The sequence below is a fragment of the Pogona vitticeps genome, chromosome 5 (genome assembly GCF_051106095.1).
Source record: "Pogona vitticeps strain Pit_001003342236 chromosome 5, PviZW2.1, whole genome shotgun sequence".
Taxonomy (NCBI): domain Eukaryota; kingdom Metazoa; phylum Chordata; class Lepidosauria; order Squamata; family Agamidae; genus Pogona; species Pogona vitticeps.
In genome coordinates, this window is record NC_135787.1 from 148,371,042 (window position 1) to 148,382,223 (window position 11,182).

Sequence of the window (11,182 nt, forward strand, 5' to 3'; positions counted from 1 at the left end):
TCAGCTAATACTGCTATCCAGTGAAAAATGTTCTATGGGAGACCCTGACTAGATCACCTGAAGCGTTTCCCCCCTCAGCTGAGACATTTATATGCCACTTTCCCACTAAAAGCTATCAAAGTGATAAGGAAACAGAACAAAATTAAAACCAACAAAGCTTCAATCTCATCTAAGCATAAAATAAAGTGGAGCAGTAAAAATGGTAGTAAAAGCTGCAGATATTGTAATAATAGTCATTTAATTACAAAATTAAAGCAACAGCTTATCAAATTAAACCTAGGCTTAGGGTATGCAATAAAGTAAGCCTTTTTTTAAAAAAAAGTCTCTGGTGATGAAAATACATCAAATTCGGCATTAGGTGAGCCTTAAAGGTGAGGGCATTCCAGATAAAAGTGATGTTGGCTGCATAAGCATGAAGACCACTAGGTGGCACTAGGCAAAGTGGCTGGAAGTTGAGGGAAAGGATAAGCTCAATTGAGCTTTACCTCATGATAGTGTCTGGATTCTCTGATACTTCCACAAAAATCTTTTCAGAAGGTGGGCAAGGGTATCTGTTTGCTTGTTCATGTTTAATAATAATAATTTTATCATAGAAAGGGAAATTGAGATACAGGATGGTTAAACCCTTCTCCCTCTACATTGCAACTCAAACCAAATCTCCCTTTCTCTCTCTTCCTTCTTCTCCACATCTCCCAAATAGTGTTATGCAGAAGGAGGTGGTTTTGAGTATTGCCAAAGGCAAGGAAATTGCTAGTATTTTATTTTATCTTCTTCTTCTATTTTTAATTGTTGTATCTTTACCCCCTGGAATGGATGACAATGGGATTTTCTGCCTCCGCTGCTAAAATAACTTGGCCAACTCTGTGAGTTGAGGAGCAGTGCCAGGTGCTCCAAACCACCAAGCTATCTAGCCAGCTTATTATTGTCACTAAAAACAATCATTTTTATACACACACATAGGATATTGGCTAACATGTTCCCATGTTGCTTACTCACACAAACAAAACCTAAGTTCAGAGACCCTTAGAGAACTGTCTCCCAGGGTTATTGTAAGGACAAAATGAAGAAAAATGCCTGTGTCCCTGTAAAGGTGAGAGTTAAATGTAGTACTAAAATGTTGCCTTGTGCTGCCCATCCTTTTTATGAGGAAAACAAAAGGAAGGATACTTAAGAACATAATTCCCTTTAAAAAGAGGCTGAAGATTTCCAGCCAAAAACAATACTGAATGCTTTAGAATGTGATTGCTTTTGTAAACCCTTTTTCTCTTTAAATATGCCTTCTGACATTCAGTGTGCTACAATATACAACACTGCTTTAATTCCTGAAGGAAATATGACTCAATAATGTGTTGGGAAAGGAAAGTGTGTTCTACAGCACCCCTGTACGTGAAGAGGAATTCTTTAGCCATGTGCCAAATGTCTTTCATAAAGGTGAACATCTGCAATTAATATGCCAAACACCTTTGATGAATGTGTCATTTTAGAGCTTTGCGACATAACAGAGAAAGCTCTCAGGCCCAGTTTAATATAAAGGCCTCTGCTTTATGGATAAAGAAGACTGCCTACACCATGCTGTCTTATTCATCTGGGGGCCAAAAGAAGGCAGAAATTAGTCTTTGTCAAGTTGGTTGCCATGCTCTCATCTTTATAGCTTTCTTTTTAACACACATTTGATTACGTTCCCCTCCAAATTAGGAGTCCCAGTTTAAATGAATGAAGGAATTGTTTAAACATATTACTACTAGTATTAATTAAACACTAGTATTAATTAAACATTAGTCTCTGTGCTAGTTAATGAATGCATATTATCATGATGTCTCAGCTTTTATCATTCCATCATGAGTGACCCTTCTAGACTCGTAAGAGAGTCTAGGCTCCTGATGATGATGCTCTCAGCTTCCCTTACACACTCAATCCCTCACCACATTTTAAGTTGGGTGACCACGAGGGAGCCTTTTTCCTTAACCTTTTTTTAAAAAATAAATTACAAATGGATTTTTGTGAATGGTTTATTATTATTTACTGGGGGCCTTTTTTAACATGGGAGAACAGAACAGATGATAGAAGGAATCAGAAAGAGCAATCAAGCTGGTGGAGGACAGGGAGAGAATAGTTGTTTGAGAATTGTCTGGGAAATAAGGATCTGTTTTGTCACTATTCCATTGGGAAAGTGGAATACAGTCATAAGTGTGGGGTCTGCTGTATTTGACAGAAAGAAGCAATTGTAAACCACATCTGAATGCCTTCTATCTTGAAAACTCTATGATGAGACAATCCAAAATAAAATAAGAGATAGTGCTGGAAGCCAAGAGTAAAAAGCATTCAATTTGCTAATGAAAAAAGGATACAGATAAGTACAGATAGCACTGGATTTAACAAAGCAAATGCATTAAAGTTGAACGGATATTCAACTGATGATGTGCACAGATGTGAAAGGAGTTGTGTGGTGCATATGATTAGAACTATCAATATTAGAAGGATGATTCAAGGTAAGTTTGAAATTGTAAAAATGGAAAAAAGAAATAAAGCAAGAGACAACCTCATACTTGGTGTAAGTAAATTGAGGAGCATGAAAAGAGGATATTTTCAATCAAATAATTTCAAAGTGTATTACTCTGGAAATAATCAATTCAGAAGAGATGGGGTGGAAAGCTTTTGGGGGCGAGAAGCTGGGAGCTGGAACACCTGCCCCTCCCCCGACAATGTGTTTGTCTTTCTGATGCCTTCTTCTGCAAGTGTTTCATTCAGGTACCTTGCCAGAGGCAACACCTCTGCATGCAAATGTGATGCTAGGTGTACACATAGTGTAAAACTTGAATTTGAATGAGAGATTACATGAAGAGACACATAGTAGCATTCTATACAGCAGTGTTTCCCAACCTTGGGTGGCAAAGGTGTTCTTGTACTACAATTCACAGAAGCCTTCACCACCAAGTGTCCTGACTGAGGTTTCTGGGAACTGGACTCCAAGAACACCTGTGTTACCCTAGGTTGGGAACCACTGCCATAGAGGATGATCTCGGTAGTGATGTACTTTGATCATCTGCCCCCTATGCCATCTCTTATATTGGGAGTTCAAGGTGTCCCCTAGGATAACCTTCCAATAGGGGGTTTACTGTAGTTACTTCTCTGCACCTCCAGCTAACTCCCCTAATAACTTCTATAGTAATTGTTATCATGACCCAACCCTGTTCTTTATCAAGTCTTGTACTGTATTAGCAGTCAATTCAGCTTGGCTGCCTGCCTATTTCTACTGATGTGAAGAATCATTTATTTTATTTTAAGACTGCTGCCTGCTAGTGGAAGGATGCATTTTCATAAGAGGGCAGATGGAGAAGGGAAACAGGAAATCACTGTTCAAATAATACACGGTGAAGGTGATGAACTGAGTGTGTGTGGGGGTCAGCAACTACAGAATAATATAACAAGGAAGGGCTACAGAGTTTTAGTTGCCTCTAAGCTGTTTCTTAGTTTAATTCCAAATAGCTTGGGTAGTCTTGGCACCAGACTCCCCTGGGTTGAAACCGTTGCTGCTTAATGCCAGGTCAGTGAATGGTGACACAACCAGCGGCCAGGATTTGATTCTGAACTAGTGTCCTGACCTGGCTTACATTACAGAGATCTGGTGTGTGTGTGTGGGGGGGGGGAAGTAATCTCTCTCAGCTCTGCCCATTTGGGTTCTCTGTGCAGCAGAAGGTGAGACCTGGTCTGTGCAGCAGAAGGTGAGACCTGGGGAGGTAGGGAAGAGGCGATTGCAGTGGTCTGTCATAATTCCATCTCCCTCGTGAGGTGGCAAATCCTGCAGTTTGCTGCATTGGAATGCATATATTTAATGGTGGGTATCAGGGACAGAATAAGGATTCTATTGGTGTACTGCCCTCTTTGCTGCATGGTAGTCTCCCTGTTTGAGGTAACTGAGCTGATCTTGGAGGTGGCCTTGGAGTCTCCTCTGCTTGTTTTGTTGAGGGAGGTCAATGTCCGCACTAAGGCAGCCTTGTCAGGAGTGGCTGAGGAACATGACCTCCATGACAACTATGGGTCTGTTGCAAGTGGCAAACAGTCCCACTCATGTTACAGGTCACATACCCTGGGTATTTTTTTTACTGGGTGAGATGCTGCTGAGGAAGGGATTTTAAGGGGAAAATTGTTATTTTCTCCTTAAAATCCCTTCCTCAGGGAAGGGATTTTAAAATATGTCTTTTTAACGGAGTTAAGCAGGGTTTTAGTTTGAACCTTTTAATAATGAATATGTTACATTGGTTTTTTTATAATTTATTTCTTACATTTTTAATTGTTTAAATTACAAATCGGTTTTAAATAGAGATGGGGATATTCGTATTTGTATACGAATATGAATATCCCCATGCAGCTGGACCTAACGAGGGTCCGGCCCCCTGGGCTGGACCTTCCATTCATGTGTCCTGCTGCGGCGCTCGTCCCACTCATCCTTCCAATGGCACCCAGAGTGCCACTCTCTGCCCGCTCAGCTAGCCACTCCAGGCAGAGAGTGGAAGGACAAGTCTCCCTGCACAGCTGCTGAGTGGCCAGCTGAGTGGGAAGATAGCAGTGCTCTGGGCATGATTGGAAAGATCATCGCTAATGTTCACATCTATACTTGGCTACAATGGTTGACAAGAAGAAAATAGAAAGCTTTCATGCAAGTGTGCAGGAGAAAATTGATCATACATCAAAACAAGATATGCTAATAAGATTCACCATAGGAGCTAGAAATGAAGTAGGAGCCCAACTGATAGAATTCTGTGAACACAATCATTTGTTTAATGTGAATACATGCACCCCACAACCTAATAGAGAATTGCACACATGGATGTCACCAAATGGCTAATACAGAAATCAATTACACTACACAATTGGAAATAGAAAATGGAGTAGTTCCATTCTTTCTGCAAAACAAGACCAGGAGTGGACTATGATATAGACCATGGATTAATATCGAAAATTAGAGTAAAGCTGAAGAAGAGTACCAAAATATAATTTAAATAACTTTTCTGGAGACCAAAAAGGCCACATGAATTGTAGATTTGTATTACTAAACTCAAATGACTGCAAAACAAAAGAAATGTAGACAAACAATAGATATAATCAGGGGGGAAAGCAATAAGACTACTTCTAAAGCCAAAAGAAAAGTAAAGCCTCAATGGAGCTCTTGACATTGTTAACAACAGGAGAGATGAAAAAACAAAAGGTGGTAGAAATAAGGTCAGAATCCTTAATGCATCTTTTTATGACTGACCATGTAGGGACAAAGATAATTATTATAATAATTGCAAAGCAATGGAAGAGAACATCACAAAGGAAAGAAAAGCAAGGTTTATTATAATAATTATCATCCATAAGATCCAGGGTATTGAAGGAAAATGTAAACCAAGAATAAAGATGCAGAAAAACCAGCAGGGGATATATCTGATGTGAATAATCTTTTGATGAAGAACTTGTAATTTTAGAAAGTGAAGTGAAAGCTGGCATGCAAGCAGGCAGAAGAAATAAATAAGCAGGAACAGATGGCATACCAACAGAGCTATTTCAAGTTAAAGGAATGGACTCTATTAAAATTGTAGCAACAATATGTCAACAACGATGGAAAATGAATCAGTATACATTCTAATTAGAAGAAAAGAGAAACCAAAGATTGCAGTGCTATAAACTATTCCCATACAAGCAAAGTGATGTTCAAGATTTTACAACAAAAACTTTGACTAAATAGTGAAGCTTGATTCAGAAAGGGAAGAAAAAATAGAGAGCATATTGCAGATATATGTTGGCTATTGCACTATATAAAATAGTTATAGAAGAAAATCAATATGTGCTTTATATATTACAGTAAAGGATTTGATTGTGAAGGTCATATAAAACTATGGACCATTCTAAAAGAAATGGATCAGCCACAACATTTGATTGTTCTAATATATAATCTATATTCTGGACAAGAAGCTACTGTTAGGCAGAACAGGAAGAAATAGAATGGTTTCCAATAGGCAAAGATGTCAGGCAAGCTTGCATATTATCTCCCTGTCTGTTAAATTTGCCTGCAGAACATATCAGACAGAAAGCTGGATTAGATTTTGATTAGATTCTAATAAGGAGGAGTGAAAATTAGTGAAAGGAAGATTGGTAATTTAAGATATATGTATTATTAGTGACGGAAAATAGAAATGATTCCTACCTAATAACTATGCGGAAGTTTAAAGAAGAAAATGCAAAAGCTGGATTGCAGATGGAAAATGAGAAGTCAAAAATCATGACTACAGAAGAATTATATTGTATTGCTCCTTTTGTACTGGTTTCTGTTACACTTTTATTCATCCAATTTTGCAAAGCATCCCTGGAAGAGATGCTGAGTACTATACATGTTATCTGCTGGCAGACCAGTGTCCATCAGTAATGATTAAAGTGGCCAGCTTCTGTGCAGCAGCAGGCGAGAAATGGTGCCTTAATCCTCTAGATATATACATGTACGGATGCTTATGTGAATGTGTATGTATTGGGAGTGGGTTTATGATTCTAACAATTATCTATGGAATTTGTTTCCCTGGGAGTCTGCTGCACGTAATGTATATTGTAGTTGTGTTGATTCTGTTTGAGGTCTTTGCCATTAATTCAAAGTGTTGCTGTAAATTGTAAGTGACTTGATAGCACATAAAAAAAGAGAAAACGACAAAGGAAAGAGAATTAAGGAACTGAAGACTATGTACAAAAACATCCTTCAGTAACGGTAATGGTAAGGGGGTGGAGAGAAACAATGGAGGGTTAAATTGTAGAGGGAGACCTTGTAGACAAATTTTGTTCCAAGAAGCTTCTTTCGCTCCTGAATTCCTACTTTTCTTCCAACAACAATACCAGCTTTTATAAATCTAGTTTGACTAAATATGACCTTGAACACTGCATATATATAATTTTTTGCTTGTCATTATAGGTAAAATTGAAGGTGGACAGAAACAATATGGCTTCAGGTAGTGTCTACGTTTTAAACTGTCTCATCCTCTCAAAAGTATATTATGCAAACTTGGGTAGATGTCTCAGCTGCTGTGTAACTAACAGAAAGAAACCAAAATTAGAGATGTTGCTAAGTTACAAACCAGATAAGACTAAGGCATGTTTCCAAATTTATATAAACATTCTGTCTTAATTTCAGCAGAAGGATATCATGCAGTCTTAGCTGAAGATGGCACCAGCATAGTTAGCTTATATGATGAATTTATCTTTTGCTCTCCCACTCGCTGCAGGGCCTTACTTCCAGCGATATTTCAAAGAGGCATTACTGCATTCAGATCCTATTATAACATATAATTTAAGAGAGAAATAATGTCTAATACCCAGCATGGAACCTTTTTGATGGTAATACACTTTATCCCACATGCCACTCCCAAGGCACACTACACTGGCCTAGAGTATGAGCTCCTGGCAAATATACACAAATCTGTATATCCTGACAACACAAGGAAAACAGGCCCCTTTTAGAAAGCCTGTAGAACAGAGATGCCTTCATACACACAGATAATTTAGACATTAATCCACTGACTGAGGGAATGGGATTTGAACTGTGCAAATTCTAGTTCAAAGGAGAAAGCCTGCTTAGTCATGATGTCTTTGTTATCAATGTTTGGCTAATAAATGACTTAATAAAAACTACACGGCTCTGATTGGCTTACCAAATGGATTTGGATTCCTCTAAAATTAGACCTGGCTTGGTCCATGTAAAAGTTATTTGTAAAAGGACTCAACATTTCATCCACAAGACTTAAAATAGTAAAGATTTTTAAAATATAGGCACTGTTATTCCAACCTTCTATTAGAACACAGATTCTAACACAAAGTAAGTCTCAGCCAGTTATGAACCAGGAGGTTGCCTTGTCACAGATACAGAACTATAATAATAAGTCATAATAACTATTGACTTTTTGCTGAATATACCAAACATACAAAATTTGAGAATCTTACTGGGTTTTTTCTTAAGTGCAAATTTTTGCATTATTGAAAAACTTTTGAAAATGTGCTTCTCTAAAACCTTCCAAAACCATGTGGCAGATGACATAGCTATTACTATTGATTTAGAAATAATTTAAATTATACTATTAGGAAGTGTTTTTAAATTATAGAAATCTAGATTTTCATTCATTATCAGAGCAATCCTTGTGAGGTGAAGAGTCACCTCAACTGAGGAAGGCTAAGTTGACTGTAAACCCCCCAAAAATGTAAAGTAGCTCAACAAAGAAAGTTATTTGGGATTTGTGGTAGGTCAAGGGGAACTAACACCCCAAGAAGGAAAAGTAGATAAGTTGTCATCGTGGCCACAACCACGAAACAAGAAAGAGGTACTGAGTTTTTTGGGTTTAGCCAGATATTATAGACAGTTTATCCCAGGCTTCTCAGAACTAGCAGCTCCTTTGACAGACCTAACCTGTAAGAAAAACAGCAATAAAGTACACGGGGGGGGGGGGGAGAAGAAAAACCTTTCGCTACTCTGAAAGACATGCTGTGTTCATACCCTGTGCAATACGCTGCAGATTTTGAACTGCCCTTTATTTTGCAAACAGACACTTCAGACAGGGGATAGGAGCAGTACTCACTCAAGAGGTAGTTGGGAGTGAACACCCCATATTATATTTGAATAGGAAACTAACAGAGAGCAGAAATATGCAGCAATTGAAAAAGAGGCTCTAGCCAGCAAATGCCACTCATACCCTTATCTCTTGAGTGTTTCATTCACTTTGGTGACAGATCACGCCCCGTTGCAGTGGCTGCATCGGATGAAAGAATCCAACTCTAGGTTAAGCTGGTGGTACCTTGCTCTGCAACCTTACTCCTTTAATATCAGACACAGGAAAGGGAAAGCACACCTTAACACAGATTATTTCTCCTGACAGGGCCCTTGGGAAAATGAAGTGGAGATCCAGATGACACACATGAAGGGGGGGGATGTGTGAGGCGAAGGGTCACCTCGACCAGGATCAGGAGCGTGTACCGTCCGACTCTCAAACAAAGAGAGAAGAGCAAGAGACAGGAGTTACAGAAAGGGAATTAAGTAAATTAGAAATAAAGGAAGAGACTGAAGGGGGTGCAAATCAGGTGGGAAAAGGGGAAGATAAAAAAGGGGAAGAAGGAGGGAGTGTGGTAGAAGCATGTTGGAGAAGAGAGGAAAAAGTAGAGGAAAAAGAAGAGCTTGTAGAGTTGATCCTAGAAGGCCACAGGAGAGTGGGTGGAATTCAAAGTGCACCATGAGTATGCTGAAAGGTAATGGAGACGACAGATGTAGAGAAAGCCACCTTATTGGGGGGAGACAGAGGAGAGACAGCAAAATAAAGAGTACAAAGCTTGGGTAAAAAGGAAAGAACAGAGAAGAGAAAGGCAGAGATGTATAGTGAATCCGGAGACATCTCATGGGCCCAGCCCCTTCAGACCCCAACAGAGAACAGTACATGGATTGATAAAGGGGGAACACCAAGAAGGTTTGACATTCAATCCACAAAACTGAAGTGGGCAGAGAACATGTTAGAGTTGATGAGTGCCAAACCCAAGTGGTCTCATGGTGTTACTAGTTATTCCCCATTGTCATACCATGAAGAGACACCCAGTTTTAATAACGTTAAGACTTATGATTTATTGCTGAATTTGGATGATGAGAAACAAGACTCAAAAATTAATAAAGATATGTTAAATAAGAAAACAGTTTTATTTGAAGAACTGAGCGTGACAACTGCTTCTTTGGACAAAGTTAAGAAAAAGCAGATAGATAGAAGGCGGCAAGATCTATGTTCCATGAAAATTACATAATGACTTTGGGCCATTTATCTCTGTACTGTGACATTTCACAATATCATTTTGAGAATAAATTGGGGATCATATGCACTACCTAGACCTCATTGGAGGAAATGTAGAATATAAATTTAATTAATATTGTATACATAACTTTATTTATGTCAGGGAGTAGAGGAGATGCACTATCACTGTGCTAACAAAACACTATGCAAGCTGTTACACCCTATATTGATCCAGTTTGGGGTAGAATGCAGGAAATATCCCCAAAGCAATAACATAGTAAGATATACTCTTTTCACTACATCTGAGGCTGATGCAAAGCTTCATTCTTGATATGTTCTGTTTTCCTGCTGTTTTGCCCTTGTCTACTGCATGATTTCAGCTGCTCAACTGGAATATTTCTGCTGGCCGAACAGCTCCAAAAGTTAAGTCTTCTGCTGCTCTGTCCGTACACTTCTTTAAATGCACCTTTTGGGATGCTGAAATATCTCAATACCTGCTGGTGCAGTATTTCCAGCAAATGTGGTAATTCCTCAAGCTTTAGTACTAGGTCATCTACTAAGGAGTGTGTTAGGGCTAATTTATTAGATAGGTCTTTAGTAGAGGTAAATCATGGCAGCTATGATTAAAGGCAGTGTACCACTGCTAGATGAGGAAGCCAAGTGAATGGGGCAACACAAGGTTATTTATTTATTTATTTATTTATTTATTTATTTATTTATTTATTTATTTATTTATTTATTTATTTATTTATTTATTTATTTATTTATTTATTCATTCATTCATTCATTCATTCATTCATTCATTCATTCATTCATTCATTCATTCATTCATTCATTCATTCATTCATTTAAATATTTTTACCCTACCTTTCTCCTTAAAAGAACCCAGCTTCCTAAAACACTGGAGAGAATAGGAGATTGACTGGATTTTTAATCAGATCCGGAGAGCCAGTGTAGCGGATAGCCCAACATCACCTGTCCTTCACAGCAGAACCTTGACGCGAGAGCCAATGGAGAGACCGGAAGGCAGGGCCGGACGAGAGTTGGGAGTCAGGGGACGAACAAAGAAAGGGAGAGTGCTGGAAAGAGGGTTAGAGAGCTGGAGTTGGACCAGGAGGGTCAGAGATAGATAGGAAGAGTTAAAAGAGTGATTTGAATGAACCAAACCTTATTTAATATATGTGATTCACTTCCGGTGATTTATATTGCAATTCCCAACTGAATATTAACCCCACCCTGTTCAATAAGCTGATTGTGTTTGGCAGCATAAGTGTCCAGTACTTAATTGATGTTAAAGAAATAACATCTGGTGGTAGCGTGAAGAGGACGAAGGAGTGTGAGCCTTTGTGAGGAAGAAATAAAACAGGCCACAAGGGCGAAGAAATAAAACAGGGGCCACAAAC

General features: G+C 38.7%; 1 long non-coding RNA gene across 1 annotated transcript; it reads left to right on the plus strand.

The window, feature by feature from the left end:
- The first annotated feature begins 462 nt into the window (after nucleotides 1-462).
- On the plus strand, nucleotides 463-9,096 carry LOC140707708 (uncharacterized). Its single transcript, XR_012087892.2, has 3 exons — nucleotides 463-537; nucleotides 6,935-6,971; nucleotides 8,886-9,096. It is a non-coding gene; the product is annotated as an uncharacterized LOC140707708 (long non-coding RNA).
- The last annotated feature ends 2,086 nt before the right edge of the window (nucleotides 9,097-11,182 follow it).